This window comes from Vulpes lagopus, chromosome 8 (genome assembly GCF_018345385.1).
Source record: "Vulpes lagopus strain Blue_001 chromosome 8, ASM1834538v1, whole genome shotgun sequence".
Taxonomy (NCBI): domain Eukaryota; kingdom Metazoa; phylum Chordata; class Mammalia; order Carnivora; family Canidae; genus Vulpes; species Vulpes lagopus.
The window spans coordinates 6,827,001-6,843,741 of NC_054831.1; the positions used below are offsets into that span (position 1 = coordinate 6,827,001).

The 16,741-nt window shown below is 51.4% G+C and overlaps 1 protein-coding gene across 2 annotated transcripts in view; it reads left to right on the top strand.

Moving 5' to 3' along the window:
• Positions 1 to 3,552: 3,552 nt before the first annotated feature.
• The window catches only part of NGEF (neuronal guanine nucleotide exchange factor), a 102,913-nt gene continuing 89,724 nt past the window's right edge, over positions 3,553 to 16,741 (top strand). The window contains exon 1 of one of the 2 annotated variants that reach the window (XM_041766593.1): positions 3,553 to 3,747. The gene's annotated coding sequence lies outside the window, so the exon portion shown is untranslated. The remainder of the gene's footprint in view (positions 3,748 to 16,741) is intronic. The other variant, XM_041766591.1, reaches the window with a different exon arrangement.

Below are 16,741 nucleotides of genomic sequence, written 5' to 3' on the forward strand. Positions count from 1 at the left end.
GCCTTTGGCCCAGGGCGCGATCCTGGAGACCCAGGATCGAATCCCACATCAGGCTCCCGGTGCATGGAGCCTGCTTCTCCCTCTGCCTATGTCTTTGCCTCTCTTTCTCCCTGTGACTATCATAAATAAATAAAAAATTAAAAAAAAAATGTATTTAAAAAAAATAAAAAAATAAAAAATAAAAAATGTATTTAAAATGTATTTTTAAAATAACCCCTATAAGTTTTTTTTATTTAAAACACTGAAATTCCTTTGCTCTCCCCACTCCTGACAGCAACTCAACACAGCAAGTTATTAGATAATCCTAAAAGAAATTCTCTTGTAAAGAATTAAACTTACTACACTTCAATATTCAATTCCTGCCAATGCACATTTATTATAGACACTTTAAAATGCTTGTTTTGTAATTATTAAGTCCATTAATGATCTGTCAAAAATTATCACCCAGAAAACATCACTAAAGCTTCTGGTCAAGGACATCCCAGGTCTTGCAAGGGATTTCTCTGTGTCTTAATCCATTTAGGCTCCTATAACAAAATAGTATAGACTAGAGAGTTTGTAACAACAGAAATCTATTTCTTACAGTTCTGGAGGCTGGGAAGTTCAAGATCAAGGGGCTGGCAGATTCACTGTCTGGTGGGAGCCCTCTCCCTGGTTTATAGACGGCCATAGTGGAAGGGCAAGGGAGCTCTCTGGGGTCTCTTTCATAAGGAGATGGGGCCCTCTGCCTCCTCGTAAGGAGATGGGCCCCTCTGTGGGGCCCTCAGAAGCAGAACCCTCATGACCTAATCACCTCTCCCAGACCCCACTGCCTAATACCATCACTTTGGAGGCTGGTTCTCCACATATGAATTTTGAGAGACATGAACATTCAGTCCACCATCGTCAGGATCATTCCAGACTATTCTTACAGCAGAGCAGGAAAATACAGGTGTGTGTGTGTGTGTGTGCATGTGCGTGTGTGTATGTGCATGAGAGAGATGGAGAGGTTATGCACAGAGAGAACATTTCTAGGCCGATACTCATGGAACTATTCGCAGAGGTTATGTAAAATGTTTTTGAGCAAGAAAGTGACAAGATCAGGACTGTTAGCAGACTCACATGGCACACTGAGTGGGATGGAGTGGGAAGGACTGCAAGCAGTTGAGCCAGAAGACCTGTTTAGAGGACGTTGCACTAGTCAGGGTAAGAGCTGCTGAAGGGCTATTCCGATGCAGTGAGTATCTGCAGTGAGCGGTGGAGGAGAAAAAAAGAGAAATTAGATTCACCTTCGAGATGCTCCCAGTGGCACCCCCAGGGCCTACCATGGTATCTACACTTACAGATGCTCACCAAAGATATGAAATAGCCTCCCACATGAACTATTTGATCATTCATCTCCCAAGACATCCACTGGGCACCTCAAGATTTAAATCCCACAGACCCCATCACCTCTCTTCAGAGCTCCCTCGCTCAGCCCTGGCTCTGGGGAGCAGGGTCAGGAGATGGGATCCATCAGCATGTAAGGCTGGGGCCACATGTTTCCCTTGTTTTCCTCTGGCCATGCCCACCCAGGAGTGTGGAGCCTGTTCCCACTCAGCCCCTGCTCTCACTCTACCAGGCACCCCACTAACAGTCTGCTTTACTGCAGGCACAGCTCTGTGTGGGGCACTGGCATATGTGGCAGGAGGGGTGTCTCCAAAAAAGCTTTGGACCCACTTCCCTTGGGAGCTAAGGGAAGACAAGAAAATCGCTAATGACAAAGTGGGAAGCGTGCCAAGACAATCAGATATAACCCTATGCAATGCACTCCTGCACACACTCGCATGCGTGCCCAGCTATCACAATGCTTTGCACTTAGAAGTCGCTTAAAATACAAGTTTTAAACTAGTGTAGCAATGAAAGGAGAGTGAGCAGCAGGAAGAGGAGCTGCAGGACTGTAGCATATGAGGACCTGTTGAAGGGAAGATGCTCCTGAAGAACGGCTCATTCGGCACACCCTCCCTGCAACGCCTGTGTATATGGAAGCTCGAGGGGGAGGCTTTGGTGGTGGCAGACAATGAGGACAAATGGGAATAACTATTTATTCTGGTACCTTTTGAGCCTAATGTAGGGTTTGGTTTATAGTGTCCTGCTCAAATGTTTATGGAATAAGTGAAGGGATATTTTGATGGATGGATGATGGATGGGTGAGAGACTACTTCTACCTGGCTTTCAGAGGTAAAACTGAAATCAATGTTTTGTGGCCATCATGTGGCTGTGGAAAATAGCTTTTCAAAGATGGCCCTGAGCAACCCCCAGCGCCTAGGGTTCCTGCGCTTGTGTAACCGTCTACCTTTGAGTCTAGGCCATACCTGATGATGTTCTCCTAGCAAGTGGAAGGCAGCAAAAGTGATGGGCTGTTACCTCGGCAAGTAGACTACAAAAGATGATGACTTCCATCTTCTTGGTGACAAGGTGTCACAGTACTGAGGCCCATGTGATGGCCTCAGTCCAACAGTCCACGGGGAACTGCATGTTGCCAACAGCCTCGTCAGCGTGGAAGGAGACCCTGGATTACAGCCTGTGTGAGTGCACCCTGAGTAGAATGTCCATCTAGTCTGTGCCCAGATTCCTGAACCACAGAAGCTGTAAGATGACAAATGTGTGCTGTTTCAAGCCACCACATCTGGGGTTAATTTGTCACCAGCAAGAAATAGCTAATACAATGGCCGATTGGAGTCTATAAAAAATGAACATTTTGGCAAAAAATGGTAGTGGTTAAGAATGCAAGTTCTAAGACACCCAGGTGGCCCAGTGGTTGAGTATCTGCCTTTGGGTCAGGTTGGGATCCCCGGGTCCTGGAATCAAGTCCCACACTGGGCTCCCCATAGGGAGCCTGCTTCTCCCTCTGCCTGTGTCTCTGCCTCTCGCTCTCTGTGTGTCTCATGGATAAATAAATAAATATTTTTTAAAAGAACCCAAGATCTAGTACCAATTGGCCTAGTTTGAATCCTGGATCCCCAACTTACTAGCTGTGTGACCTTGAGCAAGATCATTGACTTCCCTGAGCCTCTTTCCTTCATTCTTAAAATGGGTATAATTCTCTGCTCATAGAGATTACACAAGGATTACAAGAAGTACTTAGACCAGTACCTGTCACCAAATAGAAAGTAGTTGTTAGCAATAATAATAATAATAGTAATGGAACAAGTTCCCTCACAAAGCAGTGAGTGTCCCACACCTGGAAGTGACCAAGCTGAGGCATGATGACAATGTACAAGAAGGGAATGAAACCCTAGAGGACCCCAAGCCCATTCCCAAGCCTCAGATTTGAGTGCTCTGTGGCTGCCAGCCAATGCTGAGGGGTGAGGGATCAGGTGTGCCAAGGTACCAGTGGGATTACCTTGCACCAGGGTTTGGTAATAGGTGTTCCCGGCCTTGACCAGGAGTGCTCCTGCACTCCTATATGGCCTCTGGGTCAGGTGTGCAGCCTCCACCCTAGCTGGGCCCATGGTGCCCAGGAAGGTAAACACTCAGGCAGGAAGTGATTGTCATGGGCATGGGGCCAGCTCTGGGCCGAGACGGGTCTGAAGGTCAGGAGTGCTTCCCAGGGAGCCCTTTCTAGGAGAGGACAAAGCATTTGGTTGCAGGCTCTCTGGGACGGGGTGGAAGGTGCACAGATCTTGCTGAGGACACGGCAGCCTGCTCAGGAGGACCTCGGACAGGAGGATAAGAGAAGAAAAGTCATCCTCGGAGCCTCAACCCCCAGGAGCACCTCACTGGCAGGTGAGCAAATGGTTCTGGAATTCTCAAAGAAACAAGATGAACTAAGAGATAGAATGGGGGTTGTGACCGGATTGGAAAGACCCCAGGCAGGTGTGTGAAGGGGAAGGAGACCACCACCCATCCACTCATTGAGAAAGAGCCCCAAGAGAGAATTTCACTGTGGAGACCGAGTCTAGTCTTGGCTTCAGCACTCCCTGCCGGGACTCAGTTTCCCCATGTGTGAAGTGGGGTAGGGATCCCCTCCAGGCTCCTCTCCTGTCACAGCTATGGGGACAAGTGAGATAACACACAGGACTGGCTAGTCATTGGCAGGGTCCCACAGCAAACTGAACGTGTGAGGCCCTTTGTTCGAAATTGGTTAAGAATTCCAAGAATGAAGAATGGCAACAGCCCAGCCTTAAAGCAGGTGAGGGGCCCTTCTAAGCGCGGGGTCCTGTGTGGCCGCATGGGTCACCTGCCCAGGCTCCAGCCCTAATAATAACCGTGGGTGTAAACTGTGAGGTGTCCCACAGGCCGTGATTGCTACGTGCCACGGCTCAAACCTGAGTCAGGAAGCACACCTGGGGAGCAGATGTCCCAGCCCTGGAGTGACAGCCCAGACGCAGAGCTGCCCCCTCCCAGGGCCCCTGCGGCTCAGGTCCCATCTCCAAAGGATGGAAGGCCGCGCCCCTCTGAACCCCGCAGACTCGCGCACCTGCCTGCCATCAAGCCAAGGCGCCGGGTGACTCACACATTGGGGGACGCCCGGCTCTTGGATGTGGTGGGGGCTCCTCTTTGGGACCTTGATTTGAAATCTGGGATGTTTGCAGAGCAGAACCGGGACTGGCGGCTCCCGGGTTTGTGATCATTCAGCCGATTACCCACCGTTTCTGCCTTTTGGAAAAACACTCAGGCGGTACGACGGTTGGTGGGAATGTCCCAAGCCCCTGTCACCCCTCCGGCCTCCCCTCCCCTCTCCGTGGCCCACTCCGGCTTCCCTTCCCTGTTCACTCCTGCCCCTTCCCCGGCGCCCCTGGCATCGCTTAGCCTGCTGGCGGCAGGACCGGCGAGTCCGGGGGTGTCCTGGGCTTTCTGGGAAATCGGGCAGGGGACCATCTCCGCCACCCCACTCTCAACCCCACGGCCTCCTGGAGCCCAAAGCGTCGGGTCTTGCTAACCCCTCCCTTCGAGAGCCCCCCCCCAAGAGAGGCAGGGTGACCCCAAGGCAGGGCAAGTCACAGGCCACAGCTTTGCCCGGTGCCCGGAGGGGCAGGAGCTGCACCTGGCCTGCGGGGGGACCCCCCTGGCCTCCGGGGGCGCCCAGCGGGCTTCCAGCAGCGCACGAAGCAGCCCGGAGGCCAGAGGAGGCCGCGTGACAGTCCCGCCCTGCTGGCCCCCAGCCCAGGCCAGACCCCCCTGCTGGCCCCCAGCCCAGGCCAGACCTGCGGCCTCCCAGGTGGGGAGCGTCCCCCTGACGCTCCGAGGATGCCCCCGGCGCCACCACGGAAGGGCACAGTTCCCTCCTGTGTCCCTTCATCAAACAACTGCCGAGCAGCTGGGGCAGGAGGGGCTGTGCAGAGGGGCTGGGGGAGGAGAACCGAACCCCCAGGCCAGAGAGGGGTCCTCTGTCCATGAACGGGGCACCGAATACACCCTCCTCACTCCGTGGTACGGCCTGGCCGTGGGGCTGGGGGCTGCCCAGGGGGTCGCATCCGTGAGCCCGCGGCCTTCCTCCCAGAACTGCCCCTGGCCTCTCAGGGAGCTGCTGGGGCAGCGCAGCCTGGGCCTCCGGAGAGGTTATTTTTTTCATCACCTTGGATTCACCTTTCCCGACTTTTGGGGCGGTCAGACCCACTTGTGGAGCTGCGGTCTTCTGGACGTAGAGGAAACGCCAAAAGGAAGACTGGCAGCCTGTACCCCTCTTCCTGGTTGACGTGTCCCTGGGAGACCACACTGGGTCAGGGCAAAAGACTGAGCACTAGAGAGAGGGCGTTTGCCTGGAACGTTCCTTAGTGGGTTTCTTTGGGAGAAGAGCTCAGGTGGCTAATGAAGAACTTGGCATCTGGGACGTGAGTCAGGCCGTCTCTCAATCTTTCTACCTCATCTGGCCTTACCTTTGGGATGGGGAAAAAACCACGTGTTTGAATGAAGAGGGGGTGATCATTGAAGGGATATCAAGGACCCCTACATGGAGACAGTGGCCTTTGAGTTGAGCATCATTATACAATCTCACATCACTTCTTAATTATTTCTAGAAAGAGAAGAATTGATGGGTATGGTTTTATGTATTATAAAGCGAGGCTCTCTAACTTGAAAATAAGGTGATTTTTTTTCATGCTTGCCCTGTTTGATCCAAGTCCTTCAGAGAGCAGAGAGCACATTCTCAGGCGGGGTGGGAGCCCTGCAGGGCACGAGGACGGAAGAGGCAGAGGTGTGGACCAGGTGAAGCATGAGGCCTAGTAAAGGATGCTGATGGGATGGGTTTGCTGGAGCAGAAGGAAGGTAGAGGGAGGTGGTCCGCAATCACGATGCCTGGACCCCAGAGCCTCCGGAGATCACAGTGGCGGTCTGTACGGCAACATGCCCTCGGGGAACTCACCCCGCACTCCTGTCTCCAGCACTAGCTGGCTTTGCCTCAGTCACTTTCACCTATGGCTGGAGGTTCCTGCACCAGCACCAGTGTCCCCCACGGCTAGAAGCTCTGCCCATCTACTATCCAGATCCTTGGCGAGTTTAAAAGTGGGGCGCTGATTCATGGTTATTTAATGAGTTATGTTTCCTCCTGGGACAAATCCTCCAGAACAGGCACTTGGATGATGCCTTCAAAGGCTCACAGAAGCTTGGGAGCCTCTGGGCCAGGGACCAACCAGGATAAGGGAGGAAGGCAAGCTGGCCTGAGGACTTTGACCCCCAGGTCCTGTCTGGAAGTGACAAGGGTTTTTCCTTGGGGTTGACTCAGGAAGCATTGCTCAATTCCAAGTTCACAAGATCTGCTTGCATCAGTGTTTCAGTCCATCATGGCAGTGAGCTCCTGACACACTGACTCCTCAGTACCTGGTCCAGCCAGGTCGGTCAGTGTTTGCTGCACACCTGCCCGGGGCCGGCAGTGGTAAGGTATGATAAGATGGACAACCCCGGCCCCTTTACCAAGGCCCCTAAGCTCCCCCCACCCCCCATACCACTGTCCAAATAGGTAGGTTAGGAAAACTCAATTCCTCACTCACAGCTGATTTACTTGGCATAACAAATTCCCATTAAATCCCACTAATGGGACAAAACACTTCTAAGTGTTTTAAGTTTACAAAACCCTGACATGACGAGCTTTATTTTTCATGGTGCTCTATAGACCTAAATCCACTCATGAAAGTGAGTATATCTATAAAGATTTTTTTTCCCTCTCATATGAGTGATAAAAACATTTCTTGGTGGATTCTTGAATGCTGGAGGAAAGCCTTCTTTTCTCTAGATTCCTTTTTAGGAAGTTAGCTTTGAACTTTAAAACGATTGTACGGGGTTTTTGTTTGTTTCCGGAGTAAAAAGGCATCTGGCACACGGGCAATTTTTCCTAGTGCCTGAGATATCAGAGCTGCTCTCCGGAACGTGCTTTCTATGGTTTTCTGGCCTCTTTGGAACTCATTCAGAGTCAAGATCAAAGTCACTCACAGTCAGCAAACTTGGGTTCCAAGTGAAGGGTGAGACTTGGAGAGATTCTAGCTCAGGGTCACGGTGAAGCCATCATGATGCTCAATCTAAGATAAACAGACTCACCTAGGCTATGTTTGCAAAAATATTACTATGGCTGATTTGTGTGTTCATTGGCAAAATATCACAGAAATTGTCAAAATAAAGGAGCATGGGTGGATGTGCATGCATCTTTTAACCGTGTGACAGAGGCCAAGGTGGTGATCCGGTAACTGCTTGGCCCCAGGCGGAGTCACTGTCTACTAATCTCTCTCCCCACATCGTCTATAATCTTATGAGGCTGTTTTTTTTTTCAGGAAAGGCTGTTTGCTTTAAGTCAGAATGTCCTAAATTAAAGATGGTGAGGACTAGTTTAGAAATCATGCTCTCTGCCAGAGCCAGGCTGCCTCTACCACACGCTGGCTGTGTGACGTGAGCTGAGTCCTAACCTCTCTAACCTCTACATCCTCCACTGTACCAATGGGGAAAATTGTACAAGCATGTAACAATCATTAGGATTGCCCTGGGTGTTCCATGAGATGATGAATATAAAGGGCTTGGCTTTCACTGTTATTATCCCAATAGGCCTAGAGGGAAAAAAAAATAGATCCTCTTTTCCAGTATAAAAGTTGACTTTAAGCAATATAGAATTTATCAGTTCTCATAGAAAATATCAGTTCACTAAGCATCAAAGTGTACATAGAACCTTCAAATGTGAAGAGAACTGGTGTCTGTTGACCAGCTCACCCAGCCAGTGCTCTGGGCCCGGCCAGCTTTGGGAAACGCCATCCCTTCGGGGCCATTCAGGGCTGCCTGTCGTCAGCTGGGGAGGCTGCACACTGCCCAAGGTATCTGCACACTGGACCCAACCATTATTTCCCTCCAGCAAATATTTCTTGATAAGTGGAGGCATTTTTTCTGGCAAAACCATGCTGTTCCAGTTTTGAAAAATGAGTCTGATGCGTGAAAAGAATTTGAGGAGACTTAGGGCTCCATCTGTAAGGAGAGTGTGTTAGCTTCTTGTTGCTGCTGTGACAAATGAGCATGCGCTTAGTGACTTCAAACAGCACAGACGCATCATCTTCCAGTTCTGGAAGACAGGAGCCCAGAATGGGTCTCACTGGGCTAAAACCAAAGTGTCAGCTGGGCCACTTTTCTTCTGGAATCTCCAGGGGATAACGTATTCTTGTCTTTTCCTGCTTCCAGAGGCCACCTACATTCCTTGCCTCGTGGTCTCCTCTTACCTCTTCAAAGCCAACAATGGTAACACCTGCAAATCTCTCTGACCCTCCTGCCTCCTCTCCTAAGGACCCTAATGATTACGTTGAGGGGTGGGGGCACACTGCAGTGGCAGAGTTGGAGAAGCAGACCCTGGCCTGACCCTGTGATTTGAACATCTGTGGTGTGTGCTAGGTTCTGCAGGATCAGAGAACCCCACCAGGTGGGGCTTGGAGTGGGATCTGGCCAGCTGCAGCCCGAGGAGACCTCAACTTGGCATGTAGTCAGGTGCTGTGACCATCAGACCTGCTGGTCCATCACCTCAGGGGCATGGGGCATGTGGGTGCTCAGTATTTGCTGGATAGAGGGAGGGGTCAATGGATGAACAGAAGTCTTTGTGGACTCCACTGTGGACCAAGTGGGCCCAGCGCTCCAGGGAGGAGCACTGGGGGACAGAGCTCTGAGGAGCAGGAGGGTGGCACCAGGTAGGGCACTGGCACCAACCCGAGGGTTGGTCTAAGCTAGAGCCCATGGCCAGAGCCCTGTCAGGGGGAATGAAAGAAGAAGCCAAGATGGGCAGAGAGAACAGACTCAGGAAGGGTCAGAAATGCAGAGATCCAGGCTCTGGGGAGCCAGCACCCAGGGTTGCTGTGATCTGGGGGTTGGACAGCCCCCAGCTGGGTTCTCCAGGGTCTCATTGGCATGGGGAGGTCCCAAATACCCACCAGCCATTTCGTACATACTGGATGCGCCTTGCCGATGGCCAAACAAGGTTTGGGTTACTTATGATTCAAGCACATGGAATCCTGAACGCAGCCATAAATGGCAGAGAAGCAGGGTGGCAGGAGCTTCAGAGAGCAGTGGCCTTCACCCTCTTAGGGCCTGATGGGAGGTGTGGACAGCCCCACCCCCCTGCAAATGTGCAAACACACACTCCCGCACACGGTTTCAGGAGACATTCAGCCTCGCCGACGTTCAGTCTGAGAAGGCTGAGCTGGAGCAGGATTTGTCAGACCCTGGGGGTGCTGGTCACAGCACGGCACCGTCCCCACCCCAAGCTGCCCAGGCCTGCTCGTTGGGTGGGAGAGCCCAAGATCTGCACTTCCTAAAAGCCCCCAGATTTTGCTGCTGCTCAAAGTGAGCCACGTTCTGGAAACCCCTGGCATACAGGGAGGGAAGAAAGCCTTAGCTGAAGACATGAATTCCGTGGTGTCCAGTTCATCCAGGTAATTCCAACTCGGCGTTTCTGGAATGCCGATCATTTACATCGCACATTTATGATTTTTTAACATTTCCATGTGCCACTTGTGCTATTAACATTTTCTACAGATTGACTTTAAGTTCTCGATTTATTTTCATCCTAAGCATTAATACCTATGAAATCGCAGGTCTGATGTGCTAATTGGAATTTTTCTAAAATACATAAACTATGTAACTATTTTTTTGATGGTTGACGTACTTCCAAAGATCAGTTCACAGCCACTGGTCTGCATCCCATGCAGCTGGAAGGAGAACAAGGGACTATGTAGATTCATTCCAATCCTCTGAATATTTTAGGTGAGAGACAGTTTGAAAGACACCGACACCTCTAAACTTACCTGCCACTATTTGTTTTTTTTTTCTTTTTACAAAAACATCTCTCTCTTGGGGTGTCTGGGTGGCTCAGTCAATTAAGTGTCTGACTCTTGATTTTGGCTCAGGTCATGATCTCAGGGTTGTGAGATCCAGTCCTGTATCAGGCTCTGTGCTCCGCATGGTCTGCTTGAGATTCTCTCTCTCCCTTTCCCTCTGCTCCCCGCTGCCCCCCCTCCACTTACACATGTGCATGCTCTCTCTCAAATAAATAAAGTCTTTTTTAAAAAAATAAAAAATATCTCCCTCTTGAATAACCCAATCACCCAAAGCAACACAGAAATCCGAGTCTTTCTGCCTCTGTTAGCTCACAGCTCTATCACCTTGAACATCCCTCCAGCCCTCTGTTCTCCTTGGCTGTTCTAGTCCTCTCCCTGCCCAGGCAGACACTATGGGTCTTGATCTTGACAGTGCATGCCTCAGTAAGCCTCAGTTTACCTAGCCTCCTTGGTAAACCCTCCTCAGGGCCTGAGTCACCTCCGTCCCATCTGCAGGCCTATGGGGAGATCACAGGATCTCACCTCGAGGCATGCAGAAGCACTTGGAATGCTTTCAGCACTGCACAGATAAGAGAAGTTTCTAGAAGGAAAAGAGGAGTCAGAGGAGTCAGGTTTGGGATGATGAACAAAGTCAGGGAATTCCCTCTGTGGGGGCCCCAGGGCCTAGGAGACTGCAGACACCCCTGTGCTCAACATGGGGGGACAGAAGTCACCAAAACCACAAGAACTCAACTGACCAGGTCAACCTCATGTCCTAAACCAGAGATAGGGGAGTCCAGCGTTGGACCACTGGGAAGTGATACACAGGAGTCCCATCAAGCTGGGATAAGAAAGAGGTTTTAAGAAATTTTATTGGAAAAATACAAGGAACTGAAGGCCAAAATTAACACTTGGCCTGCAGAAGACAGAACCAGAAATTTTCCATGGGAGATGGGAAAGCTACACATCTCTCTCTCTTCCTCCTTCCCTCCGTCCCTCTCCACACTGGCTGCACAGCTACACCTATATATGGCTTGCTCTCGTCAATTAAAAATGCTTCTCCTACCCCCATAGCCATCCAGTCTGGATCCCCCTGCTAACTGGTCTGGGCCTCATCTCCATCATCTCTGGGAGAATGAATCCAATTGGCTCAGCCCAGCCTCTGGCTTGATTCCTCCTGGGTCAAAGGTCCACTCTCATCTGGCCAGCTGGGGCCAGGAGGCTGTGTCCGGGGGCACTCAGGGTCCTCCCCTTCCAGGGCTGAGGATGGAGCAAACCCCTAGGAAGGCATTCCAGAACAGGAGGGGAGCATGGCTACCTTCTGGTAATGGTTCACCAGAACCATTTTGAGAAACTGGGTTGGGATTAAGATATTCCCAACCAGTGAAGCAAGGAACCCTTCCATTCCTTTGCCAGTTGTTATGAACTGCACATTCCCGTTCCCCCCCAACTCCTTATGTTATAGCTCACGCCCGCAGTGTAATGGCATTTGGATATGGGGCCTCCATGAGGTGATTAAGGGCAGATGAGGTCAAGGGTTTGCATCCTTATGATAGGATTAGTGACCCTATAAGAAGAGGAAGACCTCTCTGTCCCTGTCCCTTTCCCCCTCCTGCTCTCTCTCCTGCACACACACCAGGAAAGGCCATGTGAGGACACACATAGAAGGTGGCTGTCTGCAGGCCAGGAAGAGGGCCCTCACCAGAAACCCGCCATACTGCTCCCTGATCTCACACTTCCAGCCTCCAGAACTGTGGGAAAATACATTTCTGCTGTTGAAGCCACCCGGTCTGTGGTATTTTGTTGAGGCAGCCGGAGCTGACTAAGCCACCAATACTGGTCTTGTCATTTTTAGCAGGCCTTTTTATAAATCTTCTAGAATGTGGGTTGATAGATGAGTTCACAGCAACTCGACATGCAAATGGCCCCACCACTAGAACTCCACAAAGACTCAGTGTTGAGTGTGCAACTTCCTGCATATAAATATCCCTGTTGGGCTATGGAAATGACATGCCTGTTTTTATGTAGTGTCTGTTTTGCGCTGTGACTGGGAGCCTGGCTGCCCTGGCCGGCCTCCCTCTGGCTGCGTCCAGCAGACCTTGGCCCACAGGCAGGTGGGAGCTCGCCAAGGGCGGTGGCCGGCTGAGGCCGCTCACCCAGAAGGAGTGGTCCTTGCCCCCAGCTCACTCCCTCCTATTGCTCATAGCCTGCCTGGCGACTGGGTTTGGAATACCTGAAAAAGAGTCAGCTTCCATTAATTAGGTAAAAAGTCTCTTAATAACGGGAAAACACTGTCGGAGCTGGCTCGGGCTCCACTTTGAGAAAGTCGGTTGAGCCCTCTCCTCCCTGACTCAGGCTGAGATTGAGGACTGCCACCAACGTGCTCAGAGGGGACAAGGCTCTCAGGAACTGCCCCCAGCCGGTCCCCAAGAACGAGGCATAGATTTTCACTCACTGGGACAGAGCCAAGGCTCTGAAGACCCTTGATTCCTTTTATTTCAAACCTTATACCTGCCTTTTATATTGACCATTATAAACATTTTATAATCTTGGATTTTTTTTTATATTAAAACATAAAAGCAAGGGCACCTGGGTGGTTCAGTCAGTTAAGTGTCTGACTCTTGATTTCGGCCCAGGTCATGGTCTCCGGGTTGTGGGATCGAGCCCAGAGTCAAGCTCCGTGCTCAGCTAGGACTCTGCTTGTCCTTCTGCTCCTCCCTCGATCGTGTGTTTTCTCTCTCTCTCTCTCAAATAAATAAACTTTTATATATATATACATATTAAAAATAGGGGCACCTGGGTGGCTTAGTTGGCTAGGCATCTGCCTTTGGCCCTGGTCATGATCCTAGGGTCTTGGGATGGAGCCCCTAGGGCTGGCTCCCTGCTCAGTGGGGAGTCTGCTTCTCTCTCTGCCCCTTCCCTGCCCCTGCTCGTGCTCTCTCTCTCAAATAAATAAAATCTCTTAAAAAAAGTGAAAAATAAAAAGTAAATCCATTTAAACAAGTGGATCATTCACTTACTCGCAATGAGTAAAAAGGGTAGGGAGTATCCCTTGAGGCGTGCTGACGTGGTGCCAGGCCCCCTACTCTCATGTAATCCTTGCCCTAATACTGTACAAATGAGAGCTGTTTCCAGAGGGAAAAAGAAGGCTGAGGAGGGGGCTCTCAAAGTCTGGGATGATGGGAGATGTCAGGAATGGACCTTGCTTGCTCTGCTGGGACTTCGAGCGGGACTTCGAGCCAGACAGAGCCACCCTCAACGAGTGAATACATGGAACCCCGAGGACATGGCCGATGGTTCAACCCAGTGCCAACTAGGGTTGGCCCACCACCCTGCAGACGGGAGACTGGGGATCAAGGGCCCAAGGAGATCTATCCCAAGAGCCGTGATGGGGCAAGCTGGGAGGGTGCACCCCATCGCCCCCTCCACTCCCGGATCCCATGGCTTCAGCCTGACTTTGGACTTCAGGGAAGAAAGAAGAGCACCCAGCATGCGCTGGGCTGCACAGGAGATGAGGGAGCGAGCTGCTTGGAGGCCACCCACCGCCGCTCACTAGGAAGCCTGGGACTGGCCATCGTTCTCACCAGGGTGACGGAGGGTCACAGCCACAATGGGGAGGGCCCTGCCCCCTAACTGTCCTGGGGACCCCGTGAAGTGGGCAGGAGGGGTTTTCTGAACATGCTCAGCCCCCAGAGAAAACAGGGCCGTCCTGGCCCGGCTTCTGGCTTTGTCCCCTGCTATGTGCTCTGTGTGCGCTTTGCTCACTGCTGCGAAAGCACACGCTTGGCCTTCCCTGTGTCCACTGAAGCCATTCCTGTTCTCTCAGCAGCAGGGCAGGGCTCTGGGACCTGTAAGACCTGGGTTCGAATTCTGCTTCAGCCACTGACCAGCTGTATGATCTCAGCAAGGGACTGAGTTTCTCTGAGGAGGATGTTGTGGGGAAGGACGAGAGGCTAAACCCCCCGAGCAGATGAGGCCCCGACAGAGGGGGCGGCTGGGCCTGGCGGAGGACGCAGGCTGAAAGCCGAGCGGGTGTGATACGTGGTGGGGGGCTGGGGGCGACACAGAGGCCGGGCACTGGGGGCCTCGCTCCCATGCGTCTGAAGCCGGAGGATGGCAGACATTGGAAAGGAGGGGAAGAAAGTGAGCCCGCTGGCGCTGGGGGCAGCTGGACGCTGGGGGCCTCTGGACGGTGTCCGGCCACTTTATGTTCTGGAAATCGCCACCTCATCCTGCCCACTCCTGAGGGAGCCAGAAAGCCCTGGCGAGGCCACAGGGACTCAAATCGCAGCAGCCTGTGTCAGGAACAGGACAGCAGAGAAGCTGAATCCTCTCCGGCCCCGGCCGACGACCCATCACACGTGCCAGCGTCAGCTCAGGACACTGGCCTGGTTCCACCTTGGCCCTGGGAACGCCAGCGCTGGCCTCCACGCTGCCCCACCTTTCCACTCCGCCTGTGGGTCAGCACTGCCTCTCAGCAATTTCTGGAAGCAACAATAATGACAAGCTCCGAGTCCTTTTCCAGAGGAAAGGGGATTTGCCAAAGAGGTGCTTCTCCAGGCGTGCTCTCCAGACCACCAGGAGCAGCGGCAACAGCTGAGAACTTGCCAGAAATACAGACTCTAGACCCTTTCCCCCCACAGCCCTCCTGCAACAGAAACTCTGAGGGTGAAGCCCAGCGATCCGTGTTTTAACTCACTGAGGCCCACTCCAGTGTGAGAACCACTGCTTCACGGCCATGAGTACAAACGCTCCAACAACATGGAACAGTGTAGATGCATCTCACAAGCCAATGTCATGGGAAGAATTCAGACACAAGAGAGAACATTCTAAATTATTCCATGTACATAAAGTACCAAGACAGGCTGAGAGTCATCCAGGCTGTTAGAAGCCAGAGGTTACCTTTAGGAGCAGGTCAGGGGAAGAGTTGGAGAGACTCTCTGGAGCGGTGGTGACCTTCTCCTTCCCAATCTGGGCACTGGTTACACGAGGTGTAAACATTTAGCAATCTGTACGCTTAAGACATGGGCGCTATCTATATTCTGTTATACTTACATTAAAAAAAATTGTTTTGGGATCCCTGGGTGGCGCAGCGGTTTGGCACCCTCCTTTGGCCCAGGGCACGATCCTGGAGACCCGGGATCGAATCCCACGTCAGGCTCCTGGTGCATGGAGCCTGCTTCTCCTCCCTCTGCCTGTGTCTCTGCCTCTCTCTCTTTCTGTGACTATCATAAATAAAATAAAATAAAATTTAAAAAAAAATAAAAAAATAAAAAAAATTGTTTTAACCATGTGAAAGGGCAAAAGAGATGTGCCACCTTCCTCTTCATTGTCTAGCCTAATGCTTGGGTGAAATCACTTGGGGATGGCTGGGAGTTCTGTCCCTTGGCTCCATAAAGTAAAAAAAAAAAAGTCAGGCATTCTCTGATCCTTGGCTAAAAAGGCTTTATGAATTCAACTTTTATGAATTCAACAGACGTCAGACAAGCAGGCTAATTAAAACCAGAGAGAACACATCCAAACTCATTGCTGCCATTTTTGGTAAATGCCGCTGCACCCACCTCGTCTCGGGGTTTGTAGATACTGTTTCCACAGAACAAGCCACCTCTTTCAACTACCCTGGTGGATATTTCACAAAGAGTTTATCTTGGAGGGGATACCAGGAAGTGATGTTGCACAAGGGGAAGACATCCTGTGCACGTTGGATGCCAGTGTTGGGGATGGGCTGGGGGCCAGAGGAAGAATCTCACCTCACCTGCCTGGAATTTTCTAGACAAGACATTTCAAGGCCTTGACACCACAGAATGTTAGCTTTGTGGCTCCACTGCCTATCTACTTAGGGGCTGGAGTAGACTCAGAACAATGTTCCTTATGAGGAAAATCTCAGCCCGCCTGGAAGGATATTGTAGGCTCATTTACCTTAAGGATATCAATTCTCCCCCAACACCCCCCCCCCCACCCCGAGTGGGTAGCTAACAGGCAACAACAGACGAGCCGCCTCTATGTGCTTAGCTGGGAACTCCACCTCAAGATGATCCCACCAAAACGTCACCAGGCACTCCACCGAGAAGGGGATGGAGAGTCCATGTCTCCTTCTGAAACCCCTCTAGGACCTCCCCGGATTAGCAGAAGCCTGCACCGCATCACCCTGCAGAATGACTTGCGCGTGGTTGTGTTTATGTGAAAACATCAACTTACACTGAAGGAGGCACAGAGGAAGAGTCTGAAGAAACCTGTTTGTGTGTCTGTAAGTGTGTGTGTGTGCACGAGCCTCGTGCGTCCAGGAGAGAGACCACCCTACTGGATTGAATAGACTGGAGTCCATGCATCACCTTGGACTCTCTCTATAATGCACATTCCTGGGATCCACTTCAGCCTTACTCAGTCCAAAATCTGGGCATGGGGCCCTGGGATCCATCTATTTAATAAGCTCTTAAAAGTTTAAAAATCACTGCACAGCAGCTCCTTCTTCCATAGAAGCCCTTGAGAGAAATTGCTTAGCTAGT